This window comes from Paroedura picta, chromosome 1 (assembly GCF_049243985.1).
Source record: "Paroedura picta isolate Pp20150507F chromosome 1, Ppicta_v3.0, whole genome shotgun sequence".
Classification (NCBI taxonomy): domain Eukaryota; kingdom Metazoa; phylum Chordata; class Lepidosauria; order Squamata; family Gekkonidae; genus Paroedura; species Paroedura picta.
In genome coordinates, this window is record NC_135369.1 from 5,641,838 (window position 1) to 5,659,100 (window position 17,263).

At 49.6% G+C, this 17,263-nt stretch overlaps 1 protein-coding gene across 2 annotated transcripts in view; it reads right to left on the reverse strand.

The window, feature by feature from the left end:
• The window catches only part of RORC (RAR related orphan receptor C), a 95,544-nt gene that overhangs the window by 21,926 nt on the left and 56,355 nt on the right, over positions 1–17,263 (reverse strand). The window contains exon 1 of one of the 2 annotated variants that reach the window (XM_077322012.1): positions 16,537–16,554. The exons of the other annotated variant lie outside the window; for it this stretch is intronic. The gene's annotated coding sequence lies outside the window, so the exon portion shown is untranslated. Of the gene's footprint in view, positions 1–16,536; positions 16,555–17,263 lie in introns of those variants that run through there. 2 annotated transcript variants of the gene reach the window in all.

Below are 17,263 nucleotides of genomic sequence, written 5' to 3' on the forward strand. Positions count from 1 at the left end.
GAACCTACTACCAGAGGGAGTAAAACACATGCAGAAGCAGGGGCAGGTGAGGTACAGCTATTTTGGCACACGATAAGGCATAGGGGGATATAAGAGCACACTTTAAAATAACAAAATGGTGGTGGTGGCCATGGAGACACCGTCAAATTCAGCATGGCTCTGGGTGACGGGGAAGAAAGTTTTATTCAGTCGATCAGATAATGGGACGGCAGCCTTTTGACTCATTCAGAGAGATGCCAAATTAATCAAGCAAAACACTTTCAAAGGGGGAAGAGATTTGGGGTTGGCCATTCTATTTTTGGTTTTAAGGAAAAATGGTTTTTAACGTACAGACAAAAGAGACGCAAAGAAAGCAACAGAACCAAGTTGGAGTCCAGTGGCATTTTCCAATTTGGTGTCGTGATTAAGAGCAGCGGCTTCTAATATGGAGACGGGGACAGACAGACAGGCCAGCGAGTCAAATCTCATAGCTGGAGTGGAGAGATTTCTCCCATCCAGCACCAGACATTGTAGCAGCCCAACAGGAAATCTAGTTGCTAGGTCAGACTCGTCTCTCTCTCCCAGAAGGCACAGGATACAGTACCATCGATGGACCACTAGATGGCAGCCGTGTACCACGTTAATGCTTCCGAAACAAGACTTCAGACATCTGTACCTCTGAGCCTGCACAGAGTACCAATTTCCTGGTCACTGAGTAAACTCCAACTGGCTCCCACGTCTCTAGGACACAAAGGGGTCCCAGTTTTCGGCGCATGAGTCCCCCATATCCCTTCTGGCAGTCTTGAATAACACTTCTTCTTGAGTTGCTTGGCACATTTGCATGTTGATTCTGTTTGAGGTGACCTCCAGCCCACCTGTCTCCCCGCGAGCCAAGGTGGTTCACCCAGCGCAAAATAACACCATCAAGTCCTTGCAGGTGACGACAAAGAACATGACTATCAGAAATGAGAGTATGTGGATGCTGCACTTTGTGAGCAGCTTGAGAAAATATCCAAGCGGCAGGACCTTGTCATCATGGGTGACTTCAATTTCCCAGATGTGTGCTGGGAAACAAACTCTGCGAAGCGTCCTCAGTCATGCAAGTTTCTGACCTGCCTGGCTGACAATTTCATTTATCAAATAGTAGATGAACCCACAAGAGGTTCAGCCATACTGGACTTAATACTGAACAACAGGCAAGAGTTGGTGGATGAGGTGAAGGAGGTGGGGACCCTAGGGGGAAGTGACCATGTCCTCATAGAATTCCTTTTAAGATGGGGAGCCAAGGAAGCTTGTAGCCAGACGCGGATGTTGGAGTTTCGTAGGGCAAACTTTAATAAACTCAGAGACATGATGAGTGTCATACCATGGACGAGAATGCTGGAAGGGAAGGGAGCATGTGAAGGGTGGGCGCTACTCAAACAAGAGCTATTGCATGCTCAATCAATGACTATCCCAGAAAGACGAAAACACTGCAGGAGCTCTAAGAAGCCTATTTGGAAGAACAGAGAACTTGGATACAGAGAACTTGGAAAGGTTGAATACACACTTTTCTTGGATGCTTTAGGATGCTTAGGGCTGATCCTGCGTTGAGCAGGGGGTTGGACTAGATGGCCTGTATGGCCCCTTCCAACTCTATGATTCTATGATTCTATGAAATGATGTAAAAGTGGTATCAAGAAGTCATCATTGTATTGTTGGTTTGTATACCCTGCTTTTCACGGCCTGGAGGAGTCTCAAAGCGGCTTCCCTTCGTCTCCCCACAACAGACACCCTGTGAGGGAGGTGGGGCCGAGAGAGCTCTGACAGGACTGCCTTGTGAGAACAGCACTCTCAGGGCTGTGACTAGCCCAAGGTCGCCCAGGTAGCTGCATGTGGAGAAGCGGGGAATCAAACCCGCCTCGCCAGATTAGAAGCTGCCGCTCTTAACCATGACACCAACCACTCCATCAAACCATGATGGACCTGGATCACAAATGCATGAACACAAGAGGGCTGTACACAAGGGGTGTGTGCGTGTTGAGGTTTAACCCCCCCCCCCAGCAAATTAAATAAAAGAAATAGTACAAAAAGCTATGGAATCAATGAAATTAAGAATGGAACAAGAGAGAAAAAATAACAGAAAAAGTGTTTAAAAATTAAAGAAAAATTAAAAAAGAACTAATTAAGAAGGTTCATGAAGGTTCTGGGATGTATCGTAACAACCCCCCTCCCCCCCCCTTAAAAATACTGTGCCAGGGTCTGTTTTATACAGTGGAAGATTGCCTTCTGTCCATGAGTTGTCTGTGAAGCACTACAGTCATTTCTAATGGCGTTGCTCTTCCTTGCAGGGTTTTTTTTTTAAGTTCTAAGTTGAGTGCTATAGCACTAAACTGATATAGCACTTCAGTGCTATAGCAGCACTACTGAGACATCTCGACTCCATTGACTCCTTTGGCGATTCTTCCATCCTTCTTAGATGGGTTTACCATTGGCTTTCGGCTATGGCACGTACACAGAACCTCCATGTTCCGAGGCAGTCTACCTCTCGGCACAAGACGCTGAGAAGGGGCCACAGGCTTGTCCCATTGTACCCGCCGCATGGACATGCATGCCGGGTGGTCAAGAACTTTTTTTCTGTCTGAGTTGTTCAGCCGTGCAATCGGCTGCCTAAGGAGGTGGGGATCTCCCCCTCACTGGTGGTCTTCAAGCAGCGGCTGGACAGATCCTTCTCCTGGATGCTGGAGGCTGATCCTGCATTGAGCATGGGGTGGGACTAGATGGCCTTTATGGGTCCTTCCCACTCTAGGATTCTAGGAGTCTAGTTCAGCAGTGGAATAGGCGGCCTAAGAAGGGGGTGATCTCCCCCTCACTGGCAATCTTCAAGGAGCAGCTGGACGGATACTTATTAGGGATGCTTTAGGCTGATCCTACATTGAGCAGGGGATTCATGGCTTGTATGGCCCCTTCCAGTTCCACGTTTCTATGCTTCCCGTATTCGGGATGGAGCTGTTGGGGGGTGTCTTTGGAACTTTCCTGAGGGCTTGACTACGGGGAAGGGGCTGGAATTTGGTTGCAGGCTGGAATTTAAGAGCCAGCCCCCCTTCTCTTCTTTTTGCTCTAAGGATAGATGACTGCCATGTGCACCCTTACATAACGTGGCTGGATGATCCCTAATAAATCCCACTGAGCAGGTTTGCTTGGCGGCTGGTGTGCGTGTAGGGGGAGCGTTAACTCTGTCGGCTTTAAGGGGGGTCAGAGGGCAGCAAACCATGCCAGGACAGCCCTGTTAGCTCCTCCCCCTTTCCCTAAAATAAGAATTATAGCAATATTAATGGCTCTTGACAATGTTTCCAGTTCTCAGGATATATGGCAGAACCTGCCAGCATCCCTTCAGTACCTCCAAGTTTGATTAGCAGAGGAGTCAAACCGAAACACAGGAATGTTTTGATCAGTCTGCTGGGCTAGGAGAGGAAAGATCTGGGTTCGAATAGTTGCTCAAAACACAGAACTCAATTGATATCTTTGGAGCTAGTCACTTTCTCCCTGCCTTGCCTACCCTGCAGGGATGTCGTGAGAAAAGAAAAACTGGACCCTGCTCTGAAAAAAAGGAGGCAAATAAACATGAGGAAGAAGGCGTTGTGTAATATTAGAGATCCGAAAGTGGGAAATTTTCCTTCTACAGGCATGTCTGGCACAGTGCAGACCCTAGTTGATCCATTCCCAACCCTTCTTTCAAACTCAGAGTGGTATGCACAACAATCTTCTCAGGTGGGTCAGCTGAGAGAGATGACTGGCTTTAGATCAACCAGTCAGCTTCATGGCTAAGTGAGGACTTGAACTCGGTTCCTGGTTCTACTCTGACATTCTCACCCTAAAAACAGGAGTTGGTTTTTATATCCTGCTTTTCACTATCTGAAGGAGTCTCAAAGCAGCCGACAATCAGCTCCCCTTTCTCTCCCCCAACGGACACCCTGTGAGGTAGGTGGCGCAGAGAGCTCTGACATGACCACTCTGGGAGAACAGCCCTATTAGGGCTGTGACTGGCCCAAGGTCACCCAGCTGCCTGCATGCGGAGGAGCGGGGAATCAAATCCAACTCGCCAGTTGTGAAGCTGTCACTCCTAATCACAATACCATGTTGGTTCACAAAGGTTACAGGTCATTTCCCTCCCTTGCGCTGTTAAACCTTTCTTCCAGTTCCAGCCAGAATGGGGAAAGGTCACTGAGAAATATTCCTGGCCATGTACAGAGAGCATTTCCCTTCTCCACAGCTTGTTTTACTCGTTTTTGGGCCCGTTCCTTTGACAAAAAAGCTCATTAAACGTTTTGAAGACATTTCTAGCCTCAAATGGAATTTTGCTTCGGTCCATTCTCCAACAGAGAAAAACAGAACCTTTCCGAGGCAATTGGTACAATAAATTTTATATATCAATATATATATTTTTAAGGACCAACCAAAATGGTTTCTAGATATACTCCGTTTTCACAATTTTTCTTCAGTGGTTGATTCCTAAATAAAAAATGTATAATACAAAATATGTAATGTGTGGGAGTAATTCTTTACTGCATTGTTAAAACTTAAATTTAATTTTATTAATTTATACATTTTGTATTCAGGAATCAACCACTGAAGAAAAATTGTGAAAACGGAGTATATCCAGAAACCGTTTTGGTTGGTCCTTAAAAAAAATTATTGATATATAAAATTTATTGTACCAATTGCCTTGGAAAGGTTCTGTTTTTCTCTGTTTGTGTTTTGAACCTTTCTTCCTTTCTCGTATTGTCGGTCCATTCTCCTGGAACTACAATTTTTCATTCATTCTTTCATTCAATTTTTATACTGCCCGCCCAAACGGCTCAGGGCAGTTTCTAGGCAGTTTTTAGAGATCGCTCTCCTTGGAGAAAATGGCTGCTTTTGAAGTCGGAATCTATCACTATATATCCCACTGAGGCCCCGCCCCTCCCCAAACCCCTCCCTCCTCAGTCTCCGCCCCCTAATTCTCCAGGTTGTTCACAATGCAGCGCTACGAAGCCTACAATCTTCTATATTTAATACACAGATGGAGCCTTTCTATGGAACTCAGTTCGACCAGATGCAGAGAGAGGCAGTATATACATATATGGACACTTATACCCCGCTGTTCCTCAGTGGATCAGGATGGCTTTAGCCACAGAGGACAAACCCATGGGTGGTAGAAAAGAGCGAGAGTCCAGTAGCATCGTAAAGAGTAATCAAATTTAAACATTTTTTCCAGATGCCATTTTCATAGGGAACCTCGTGCCAAGATTATTGAGCCTCAGATATGCTGAGGATGAAGAGGATTGGATCAGAAAGCTACTGTGCAGTTTTAATTAAGATCTTCTAATCTGGGGGGTCGGGATGGATTCCGCGCTCCTCCACATGCAGCCAACTGGGTGACCCTGGACTCACCTGGGCACTAATAAGGCTGTTCTGACTGAGCAGCAACGGCAGGGCTCTCTCAGCCTCAACTCCTTCACAGGGCGTCTGTTGTGGGGAGAGGAAGGGAAGGCGATCGGAAGCCGCTTTGAGACTCCTTTGGGTAGAGAAAAGCGGCATATAAGAACCAACTCTTCTTCTTCTTCTTCTTAAGTAATACCAGGGCTCTCTCAGCCTCCCTTCCCTCACAGGGTGTCTGTTGTGGGGAAGGTGATAGGAATCCACTTTGAGATGCCTTCGGGTAGAGAAAAGCCGCGTATAAGAACCAACTCTTCTTCTTCTTCTTCTTCTTCTTCTTCTTCTTCTTCTTCTTCTTCTTCTTCTCCTCCTCCTCCTCCTCCTCCTCCTCCTCCTTCTTCTCCAACTCTTCTTCTTCTTCTTCTCCTCCTCCTCCTCCTTCTCCTCCTCTTCCTCCTTCTTCTTCTTCTCCAACTCTTCTTCTTCTTCTTCTTCTCCTCCTCCTCCTCCTCCTCCTCCTCCTCCTCCTCCTTCTTCATTTCTTGCCTTGCACAGGTGGTTGGGCCAGATGACCCTTGGGGGTCCCTCCCGGCTCTACCTTTCCATTTCTATGCACAGCCCCTTCTACAGGCATTAGAAACTCTTCTATGTTGCCTCTTTATGTCACCTGGGCTGCAGCTACCTTTCTCCATCCCCGCATCATCGCATCAAATAATGGGGGGAAAAAAACCCAGCAACACACACACCCAAAAGCTCCAACCAAAGCCACAGAGAGCGAGGGTTTCTTCCCCCAACCTCAAAGCTGCACCGTCAGTGAGAGGGGAATGGCGTGGCAGAGAACTGAGTCAACTCCTAAATTAGTCAGTGCCGATCTCCCTCCGAGCGGCTGCCGGTAAAACTCTCACTTTTACACCCCGGGTCGTGCCAGTAAATCTAAGCCGACACCCGGGTCAATCAGAACTCAGGCCAAAAGCCATTGGGGAGCAAAGAGGGGGGGGGGGGAAATGCACGATGAAAAGGAACAAAAATGAAGATGACGTGCATTTTAAGCCTCGTGTGGCCAGGAAACGGGCATTGCGATGGTGACAATTCCCGTCGACGGGCCACCCTCCCCCCATCACGGCTTCCACGGCGTCAACGGAAATGTGAGCAGCGCCGGCGGAAAGGGGAGGGCCGGAAGTGTGCTAGAAACCGGGGGGAGGGCTCAAAAGCTCCGGCACCCTTGAGCAAAGCTGGGGACGTGCACCAACCCAGGCCTAGTTCGGGCACGGTTGTCATGGAAACTGGGAATGGGCGCCATTTTGAGTGAGGTTCTCACGGCGGCCATCTTTCCCCATCTCAGGATTAAAGCAGCAAGTGGGTGGGGGAGAGGGGCCGGGGAGTCAGGAGAAACGACGGCGTTAATGTTAGGGGAACTGGCGCAGGGCTTGTCCCTGAAGCAAGTCCCTCCCCCAACCGCCGCCATTTTGAACGCTCTTCTTGCGAAGCTGTCTTGAGAATCAAACAGAAAACACTGTTTTCTGCCAGCTGGGGTCTAGGGATCTTAAAATGGGGTACACAGGTCTCTCCTTCATCAATTTATCCTCATAAGGACAGGCCCAAAGCTGGCCACACAGATTTATGGCCCCGTCGGGATTTTGGGGATGCTGGTCGTATCCTGTGACCACCACATTGGGCATGAGCCAGCAGCATGGCATATTTACTGGCGAAGAGCATAAGACTAGAAGAAGAAGAAGAAGAAGACGAAGAAGAAGAAGAAGAAGAAGAAGAGTTGGTTCTTATAATCTGATTTTTTTTCTACTCGAAGGAGGCTCAAAGATGCTTACAGTCGCCTTCCCTTTCCTCTCCCCACAACAGACACCCTGTGAGGGAGGGGAGGCTGAGAGAGCCCTGAGATTACTGAAGAAGAAGAAGAGTTGGTTCTTATATGCCGCTTTTCCCTACCAGAAGGAGGCTCAAAGCGGCTTACAATCGCCTTCCCATTCCTCTCCCCACAACAGACACCCTGTGGGGTGGGTGAGGCTGAGAGAGCCCTGAAATTCCTGCTCGGTCAGAACAGCTTCATCAGTGCTGTGACTAGCCCAAGGTCACCTAGCTGGTTGCATGTGGTGGAGTGCAGAATCGAACCCGGCATGCCAGATTAGAAGTCCGCACTCCTAACCACTACACCAAACTGGCTCTGAGAGGCCCTGGTTCAAAGCCCTGCTCTTGTCATGGAAGCTTTCTAGGTCTCTTTAGGCCAGTCGTAGACTCTTACCCTGACCCACCTCACAGGGTGGGCTGTGAAGATAAAACAGACGTGAGAAAAATGAAAGTCAGGCGGAGTATAAATGATAATAATTAAAAAAAAAAAAACGCTTCTCAACTATGGCTGCTAATGTCAACCCTAACAGACATCTGGCCTTCAGATTTCTCAGCAAAAAAATATGATCCAGTTTTTGTATTTGCAAGTCGGACTTGCACTGGTTTCACGCAACAAATAAGCGGTCAAGGAATCCTGCAAAGAATATTGTGAATGGTAGTTTGGTGTGGGTGCAGTTCCCAGAGCTTTCTCAGGAAGTACCACTAAATTGTTTTTAGATATTATTACAGCACTCAGGACAATGGAGCCCCCCAGGGCTTAACAGAGATATAGGGTTCTTACCTCTCTGTACATACTAAGTCATAGAATCATAGAATCATAGAATTGGAAGGGGCCATACAGGCCATCTTGTCCAACCCCCTGCTTAACGCAGGATCAGCCCAAACATCTCGGCAGTAGTATGTGTGAAACATGTGTGAAACATGTGGGAGACATCTCGGCAGTAGTATGTGTGAAAAGGATCTGGGGGTCGCAGTAGACCAGACAATGAGCATGAGTCAGCAGTGAGACTCGGTGGCTAAAAAGGCAAATGGGATTTTGGGCTGTATCAACAGAAGTACAATGTCCAGATCACATGAGGTAATGTTGCTGTTTTACTCTGCTCTGGTTCGGCCTCACTTGGAGTCCTGTGTTCAGATTTGGGCACCCCAGTTGAAGAGGGATGTTGACAAACTGGAGGGGGTCCAGAGGAGGGCAACAAAGATGGTGAGAGGTTTGGAGACCAAGACGTAGGAGGAAAGGTTGGGGGAACTTGGTCTGTTTAGCCTGGAGAGGAGACGACTGAGAGGGGATCTGAAAACCATCTTCAAGTATTCAAAAGAGTGCCATATAGAAGATGGAGCAGGGTTGTTTTCTGTTCCCCCAGAAGGTCGGACCAGAGCCAATGGGTTGAAACGAATTCAAAATAATTAGAGCAGTTCCTCAATGGAAAAGACTTTCTCAGGAGGTGACAGAAATGCTGATTTTATGAATTTAGGCATATTCTGAAATAGGGATGTGCCAGTGTTTGTCTCTTGTGGCCCTTCCTTGCATATCCAGGGAACTGCTAATTGACATTGTGGGATGGGAGGTGGATTCCCTCCAGGCCAGGCTGGAATCTGGAGATTTTTGGTGGAAGGATCACTCGGGCATGAAATTGGGGTCAGTGTGGGTGGGCAGGTAGCTGGAAGTCCCTGCCTTGTGCACGGGGTTGGACTAGATGACCCTTCCAACTCTATGATTCTACGCAGACACCCAAAAATATGATGTCACCTTTCCCCACCATAGAATCCTAGAGTTGGAAGGGGCCATACAGGCCATCTAGTCCAACCCCCTGCTCTATGCAGGATCAGCCCTAAGCATCCTAAAGACGCAGGATCAGCCCTAAGCATCCTAAAGCCATAAGAGACACGAAAGTCTCTCTGCACCCAGACAAACGGGCCACCTTTAGCGATCCAGCCTGTGATAAGGATGAATGGCATGGTTTTCGTAGTGCAATTTTGCCTGCCTTTGATGAAAGCATGCAGATTTTTTTATTTTTTAATGATCGTTTGCTCCCGGGGCACAGGCTGAGTCAGCCGCAGACATTTACCCGCCGCTTCAATCTACTGGAACGCCATTTCCTGACCAACTCTTGCTGCTTTCTCCCTCCTTGCCGGTTCGTGTCTCGGCCCCCGCACGAGAGAGAAGTATTTTCCAAATGGGGTGAGCTGTATCTCGACCAAGGTGGTTTCTCCCCTCCGCGCACCCTGATCTCTCTCCCCACCTCTCTGGTTTGCGATTAGGGGGCAGGCAGGGGGGCGAAAAGAGGAACCGAGGGCTCACACCGAGGGGGAGGCGGTGGGGGGAAGAGAGAGGGGGGACGGGTCGGCTTTTTTAGAAATCCAGGCTGGGTGCTGGCTTCCAGGAAACCCGACAGGAAAAACGACGAAACAACAAAGCAAATGCTCAAATGGCTCGCGACAGGCCCGAGGTGCGTTTGTGCACCGGTAAAGGCGCTGATAAGATCAGATGTGGTGGTGGGGCGAAGGGGGTGTTCATTTCCCTTCCCACCTTGCGCTGTTCGACATCGCAAAGGCACGGATATTTATTGCTAGAGACTTCTGGCCCAATGATAAGCCCGTGTCCTTGTGGACTCTCAATGGCTAAAGGAACATCAGAGGAACCCTGGCTGGATCAGACCACGGGTCCACCTGGTCCAGCACCTTGTCTCACGCAGTGGCCGACCAGTTCCTCTGGATGACCAATAATAGGCCTTCTCCTGTGGAGAACGCAAGAAGAGCTTTCCTGGATCAGAGCAGTGGTCCATGTAGTCTATTGTCCCATCTCACCTGGAGGCCAATGGATTCTTCTGGAGGGCCAACCACAGGGCAGAGAGGCTGAGGTTTTCATAAGGACGTAAGAAGGGACATGCTGGATCAGACAAGAATTGTCTCACACGGTGGCCAACCAGTTCCTCTGGACCAGGGGTAGTCAACCTGTGGTCCTCCAGATGTTCATGGGCTACAATTCCCATGAGCCCCTGCCAAGGGGCTCATGGGAATTGTAGCCCATGAACATCTGAAGGACCACAGGTTGACTATCCCTGCTCTGGACCACCAACCACTGGGCAGAAAGGTTGAGGCCTTCCATGGAGAAGAACGGAAGAAGAGCCTTGGATCAGTGGTCCATCTAGTCCAGCATCCTGGCTTATCCTGTGACCAAACTGGAGATTCACAACAGGGCTTAGGCATCATGTTTGTTTGTTTGTTTTATTTTATTTCTACACCACCCTCCTGTAAGTTTTAGGGCCAGCTGAATGGTGTTAAGTCACTGGCAGTCTTCAAGCAAAGGTTGAATACACACTTTTCTTGGATGCTTTAGGATGCTTTGGGCTGATCCTGCGTTGAGCAGGGGGTTGGACTAGATGGCCTGTATGGCCCCTTCCAACTCTATGATTCTAGGAGTCTAGGATTCTAGGATTCTATGATTCTGTCAGCCTTAACCGAACGCCTGGTGGAGGAGCTCCCTCTTGCAGTCCCTGCAAAATTGACAGATTCAGGCAGAGTCCTGATCCCTTCATGGAACACGTTCCACCCAATGGGGTCCGGGACAGAGAAGGCCCTGGCCCTGGTTGTTGGCTCTAGGCTCTGAGATTCAGAAATTTTGTTCCCATCAGTCGCCACGACTCGCAACCACGGAAAGAGTTATCCTGCATGAATCTATCTAATCCCCATTTAAAGCTGTTCCGCTCCTGGGGCCACCATAGCAACTTCTGGGGCAGGGGTAGTCAAACTGCGGCCCTCCAGATGTCCATGGACTACAATTCCCAGGAGCCCCTGCCAGCGAATGCTGGCAGGGGCTCCTGGGAATTGTAGTCCATGGACATCTGGAGGGCCGCAGTTTGACTACCCCTGTTCTGGGGTTTCTCAAAGCCTCAAGGATGTTTCAGGGGTTTCTCAGTGGCAAAAAAGTTTAGAAAGGCTGCTCTCGGTGTACCCATGGACTCACAGTTTCTTCTCTCTGTACCCGAGGCCTTTCAAATGATAAGGCACAGACAGTAGAACATGGGAGCTCAGAATGTCAACTGCAGCTAACAAAACTCCCCCCCTCGTCCCCCGAATCTGGGGATCTCAGCAGGTCAGTTAGCTCCATATTGAGACCATCTTCTAAGCCCAAATCAAGGCAGTCCCAAATCAACGCATAGATAGACCCCATTCGTGTAAGGCAAGCAACACAGAACCTGTTTTGCACGCCTTTTTAAAATTGCCGTTTTTACACAAATATTCATGTAAAACACGAAACCGATAAACAAGATGAGACATCCTGAAACTTCTTCAAGGCTTCCTTCCCTTTGAATACCACCAATTCTGAAATACTGAGTCACAGCAGAGGTTAGAATCAAGGAGTTGGAAGGGACCTCCAGGGTCATCTAGTCTAACCCCCCCCCCACAGAATGCAGGAACTCACAACTACCTGCCCACCTACAGTGACCCCCATTTCATGCTCAAGTGGTCCCTCCACACAAAACTCCCAGAATCACCTCCCATCCCACAGTGGCGATTAGCAATTCCTTGGGTACGCAAGGAAGTGCTATAAGAGACAAACACTGGCACATCCCTATTTCAGAATATGCCTAAATTCTGTCAACCCATTCACAATCTGCCTACGTTCATAAAATCAGCATTTCTGCCAGATGACTATCAATCCTCGGCTTAGAAACCTCCAAATAAGGAGAACCCACCAGCTCCTGGTCATCTAGTCCAACCCCCTGCACTGTGCAGGACACTCACAACCTGCTCGCTCATCCACGGTCACCTGCCACCCCCTTGAACCTTCACAGAATCAGCCTCTCTGTCAGATGGCTCTCCAGCCTCTGCTTAAAAATCTCCAAACATGGAGAACCCACCACCTCCTGAGGAAGCCTGTTCCACTGAGGAACTGCTCTGGCTGTCAGGAACTTCTTCCGGAGGTTGAGACGGAATTTAGAATCATAGAATCACAGATTTGGAAGGGACCTCCTGGGTCATCTAGTCCAACCCCCTGCACTATGCAGGACACCCACAACCCTCTCGCTCATCCACTGTCACCTGCCACCCCCTTGAGCCTTCACAGAATCAGCCTCTCCGTCAGATGGCTCTCCAGCCTCTGTTTAGAAATCTCCAAAGATGGAGAACCCACCACCTCCCGAGGAAGCCTGTTCCACTGAGGAACTGCTCTGACTGTCAGGAACTTCTTCCGGAGGTTGAGACGGAATTTCTTTTGCATTAATTTCCTCCCCTTGGTTCTGGTCTGTCCCTCCGGGGCAAGAGAGAACAACTCTGCTCCATCCTCTACATGGCAGCCTCCGAGATACTTTTAGATGGCTATGAGATCCCGTTTTGGGCATTCCCTTCTCCAAACCCCCCAATCTTCAGGAATTTCCCAACCTGGAGATGGCAACCAGACACAGCCCATCTCTTGCAAACGCACCATGCACAGGTTAAACACCTTCCCCTGTACACATGCCTGTTGGCTTTGACACACACACACACACACAAAAGCACCTGTTAAGAAAACCACAGGGTGCAAAATAGCACCCAAGAGCTTTTTGGAGACGGTGCACCTCCTCCTTCCCCGCTCATGACACATGGGTGGCCGCAACCTGGGGGAGGGGGATTCGTTAACACCTTCCCCACATGAATCAAACCGAAAAGGACGCCAACGTCTGTGATGGGAACGCGCAAATCCCACCTAGAGATCTGTGTTACTCAGAAGCTTGTCGGGCTCAGAAAAAAAGAACCAGCGAGAGACCAACACCAACACTGTGGCCTCGTGGTGGTGGGGGGGGGAGAGAACCAACGTTGACCCGCCTGTAATTAGCATTGCCCACTGGAAGGGGATAATTCTTTAGGATTGGGGAGGTGCAGCCTGGAAGGCTTGGTTTGGGGGATCCCAGGAGGGCAAAGTGCCTCAGACTCCACCCTCCAAGGCAGCCATGTTCTCTGTGGGGAACTGGTCCCTGGCGCCTGGGACGTTTGGTGGAATTAATTAATTAATGGATTAATTTGGGTTTTTAGGTTGTCCTTGCCTGCACAGAAAGCTCAGGGAGGCTTACATCAGAGGTTTAATCTACAGTTAAAAAAACACATAAAATCAGAATTGAAAACAATTCAAAACCAGAGGGGTAGCGTTCCTGTGGATAAATTAATGGGCTGCTAAGTCTTGTGGCGCAGAGTGGTAAGGCAGCAGACATGCAGCCTGAAAGCTCTGCCCATGAGGCTGGGAGTTCGATCCCAGCAGCCAGCTCAAGGTTGACTCAGCCTTCCCTCCTTCCGAGGTCGGTAAAATGAGGACCCAGCTTGCTGGGGGGTAAACGGTAATGACTGGGGAAGGCACTGGTATACCACCCCGTATTGAGTCTGCCATGAAAACGCTGGAGGGTGTCACCCCAAGGGTCAGACATGACTTGGTGCTTGCACAGGGGATACCTTTACCTTTACCTTATGTTTTAAAAAATCTAATATTTCCCCTGCTGGGAAAGAGGGGAGGGAGATCCAGTTTTATTCTGGGAGTGCTCCAGGCCCTGCCTGGAGGATGGCAACCTTCAAGGGGGAGCATGCAAACTCTTGCTACATCCATTTCTGTGGCAGAGTTGTTTTTTATACCCTCTCTTCACTCCCCGAAGGGGTCCCTGAGCAGCTTACAAACCCCCTTCCCCTCCCCACAACAGACACACTGTGACGTAGGTGGGGCTGAGAGAGCTCTGAGAGAACTGCGACCGGCCCAAGGTCACCGAGCCGGCCTGGCAGAGAGTGGCGGTCTAAAAAATTAATACATACATAAATATGTGGTGGAGGAGAGGGGAACTGAACCTACTCTTTAACCAACATGGTTGTGTGCCACGTAAGGTCCGCAGCTCAGGATACGGAAATTCATGGAGATTCGGGGGAGAGGGGGAGCAGAAACAGGGACCCCAGCAGGATATAACCCCACAGAATCCCCCTACAAAGCAGAACTTTTCTCCGGGGAAACTAGAGTGTGTGGTCCGATAATCAGTAGTAATTCTGAGAACTCTTCAGGCCCTGCCTGGAGGTTGGCGACCCTGCCTTTAATGACTGTTTAAAGGGGGGAGGCTTTGTTCTTTCTTGACAGTTCAGGTAATCATGGGGTTGCCCCCTTTGGGGAGTCTAGGGTGGGGTCTGGGGAGGACTGGGCCCTCAGTGGGGCACAAGGCCACAGAGTTCACCCTCTGTTCAGGGGAACCCATCTCTCTGGTCTCAAAATGAGCTATAATCCCTGGGGAATCTCCAGATCACACCTGGATATTGGCACCTGTAGGCCCCGCCTGGAAGATAGCCCCCCATAGCCCCCAAACCAAGCCAAAGGCTGTGAAGCAAATCTCTGTCCTTCAGCCACCTTCTTGGTGTGGCGATTGTTTCCCCGCTCCTGAGGACCCTTCCAGAGAAACAGAAAGTGGATTGCTAAATGCGCCTGGCTACATGGGGGAAATTACCAGGTGCGCATTTGACACTGCGTGACAGCCGGCTTCGTGCGCATCTCTGCGGGAACCCTCAAAGACACCTGCCAAGGCTGACAGCATCTCTCCACCCTCTCCTTACGAGGCGGAGAAGCTGCCGGCATTTTGAAGGGCTGGGGATGTTCCCAAACCAATCCGTCGCCCGCCAAACTGGCAGCTAGTATCCACCGATAAACCTCTCTTCCGCACATTGGAAAGCCATCTGCTCCTGTGGCCCACCACGACATCTTCCGGCAGCCGATTCCGCATCTTCACAATTCTCTGCGTAAAGTGGTCTTTCCTTGTGCCCGCCCTGAACCTACTGCCCATCCGCTCCATCGGATGCCCGTGAATTCTGGTATTTTGGGAGGGGGGAGAAACATTTCTCTCTGCACCTGTCCCTCTCCCCCCCTTGGCCGTGTGCAATTTTAATAAACCTCTCCCATGTCCCCTTTTGGCGGCCTCTAAGGCCACGCTCACAAAATCTTATGTCACACGCATGAAAGCCATTCCTTCCCTCCCCTCCGTGGCGAAAACAAGAAAAGGAAGCGAGGCGGAAGATCCATTTCACACCGTTATTTAAAAAGAGACAACCCCACCGCCAAACAAACCAAACCAAAGTCCTTACTAATATCGAGATCTCACCCCTCCGAAATCTCGGACGGCATGACTCAAGATTCTCAAGGAAGCCGCTGCAAAAGGAAGATATTCGCCGCAGAAACCCTCTTCCCTATTTGGGGACTTTTCGGAAGGCACAGAGGGAGAGGAAGGGCAAGTTGCAATCTCTGGGTATGGAAATTTCAAGGAGTTTGGGGGCTGGAGTCTTAGGGCTGATCCTGTGTAGAGCAGGGGGTTGGACTAGATGACCCATGAGGCCCCTTCCAACTCTATGATTCTATGATTCTATGACATCAGACCCCTGCTTTAGCATTGTTCTCCCAGTTTTGGGGGGGTTTCAGAATGTGGAGGGACATCCCCCCCCCATACAGCCGCTTTAGCTGGGACCCTCACCCCCCACTCACAGAATCACAGAATCATAGAGTTGGAAGGGACCTCCTGGGTCATCTAGTCCAACCCCCTGCACCGTGCAGGACACCAGAAACAAGTAACCAGAAGCCACCGTGCTGCTGACGGGGTTTGGTGGGGCGGGGGGGCTCCTGTGTTTACCCAAACCCATGAGAGCTTCTAGCATGCTGATGTCACCCAGAAGTGACATCATAGACATCTCTATGGCAAAAAAATGGGCCTGAAACCATAGAGTTTGACCCAAACCCCAGAGCATCACACACACAAACCCCTGACAACCCGGGCATGCTGGCGTCACTTCCGGATGACACCAGGACATTGCTAAGTTCTTCCTTGTGAATGATGTCAGGGGTGATGATCTGGGTTTTTAGGAAAGTTTATATTCTCTACAAGTACAAAATCATATATATAAGAAATAAAGTCTTATTTACAAGCAAGGAAGGTATAACCCCCACCCCCTCCCCGCCCCAAGGGCTTTGAATCCCATTCATAAATGGGGCAGCCAGTCTCCAGCTTCTGCCTGGAGATCTCTCAGAATTACCACCAGAATTCAGGGAAAATGAGATAAAGCTCCCCTGGAGAAACTGGCAGCTTTGTAAGGTGAATTAGTAGCGCTTTGTCATGCGCTAAATAATGTGCTTTTCAGCCATGTTCAGCGCACTCTGAAACTGGATTTGACGGTGGGAAACGCTGGCAGAGTTTCAATATAGAGACAGGACCAAACTGTTTAAAAGAATAAAACTGCCTTATTGAGAAGAGAAACCACGTTGTGTAGAGAGAGAGAGAGAGAGAGAGGAGAGAGAGAGTCCTAACTTACTGTCTAACTGCTCTGTTCTGCATTTGTTCTGTCGTCCTGTTCTGGACGCAAGCAGGCAGGAAGTGTCCTCAAAGGCGCTGGAGGTATCCAAAGGAGCCAATCAGGACTTGGGAGGAGATGATTGGAAAAAGGCCACGAAGTTCGTAATCTAACTATGCTAAATGTGCATCTCGTCCAATGCCCCCTGTAGGTCATTCCCCATATACTCTTGAACCATGCACACTAAAGATCTTGCAGATTTTAACATGAAATAGCAAAATCCACGGTTGCTGAAGCGCACCCACCCAACACAGGCCTCCATTCCCATCCACCCCCAAAAGAATCTCCAGGAATTTTACAACACAGAGATGGCAACCCTATTTACAACGGTGGCCGGAAAAAGCCGGAATTGATTCAGCTCGTCCTCGGAAAACCCGAGATGGGACGCGTCCACTCTAAATAATAAAACAAAACCCCCACAAGCCAGGTATTCATCGTGAAAGAGGCATCTGTAAGCCACAAGCCACATCCTAGGCATGCTAGCGTGGTGGTCAGAATGGCAGGCTGGGACTGGCATGGCCTCAGGTTCGAATCCTCCCTCTGTCATGGATGCTAGCTGGGTGACCTTGGTGCAATCTGTCTGGCCTCCCTCGCAGGGAAGGTGGCCGCTTCTGGGGTGGGAAAGTTCTGGAGGCTGGGGGAGGTGGGGTCTGGGCAACGGAGAGGAGAAGAAGAAGAAGAAGAAGAA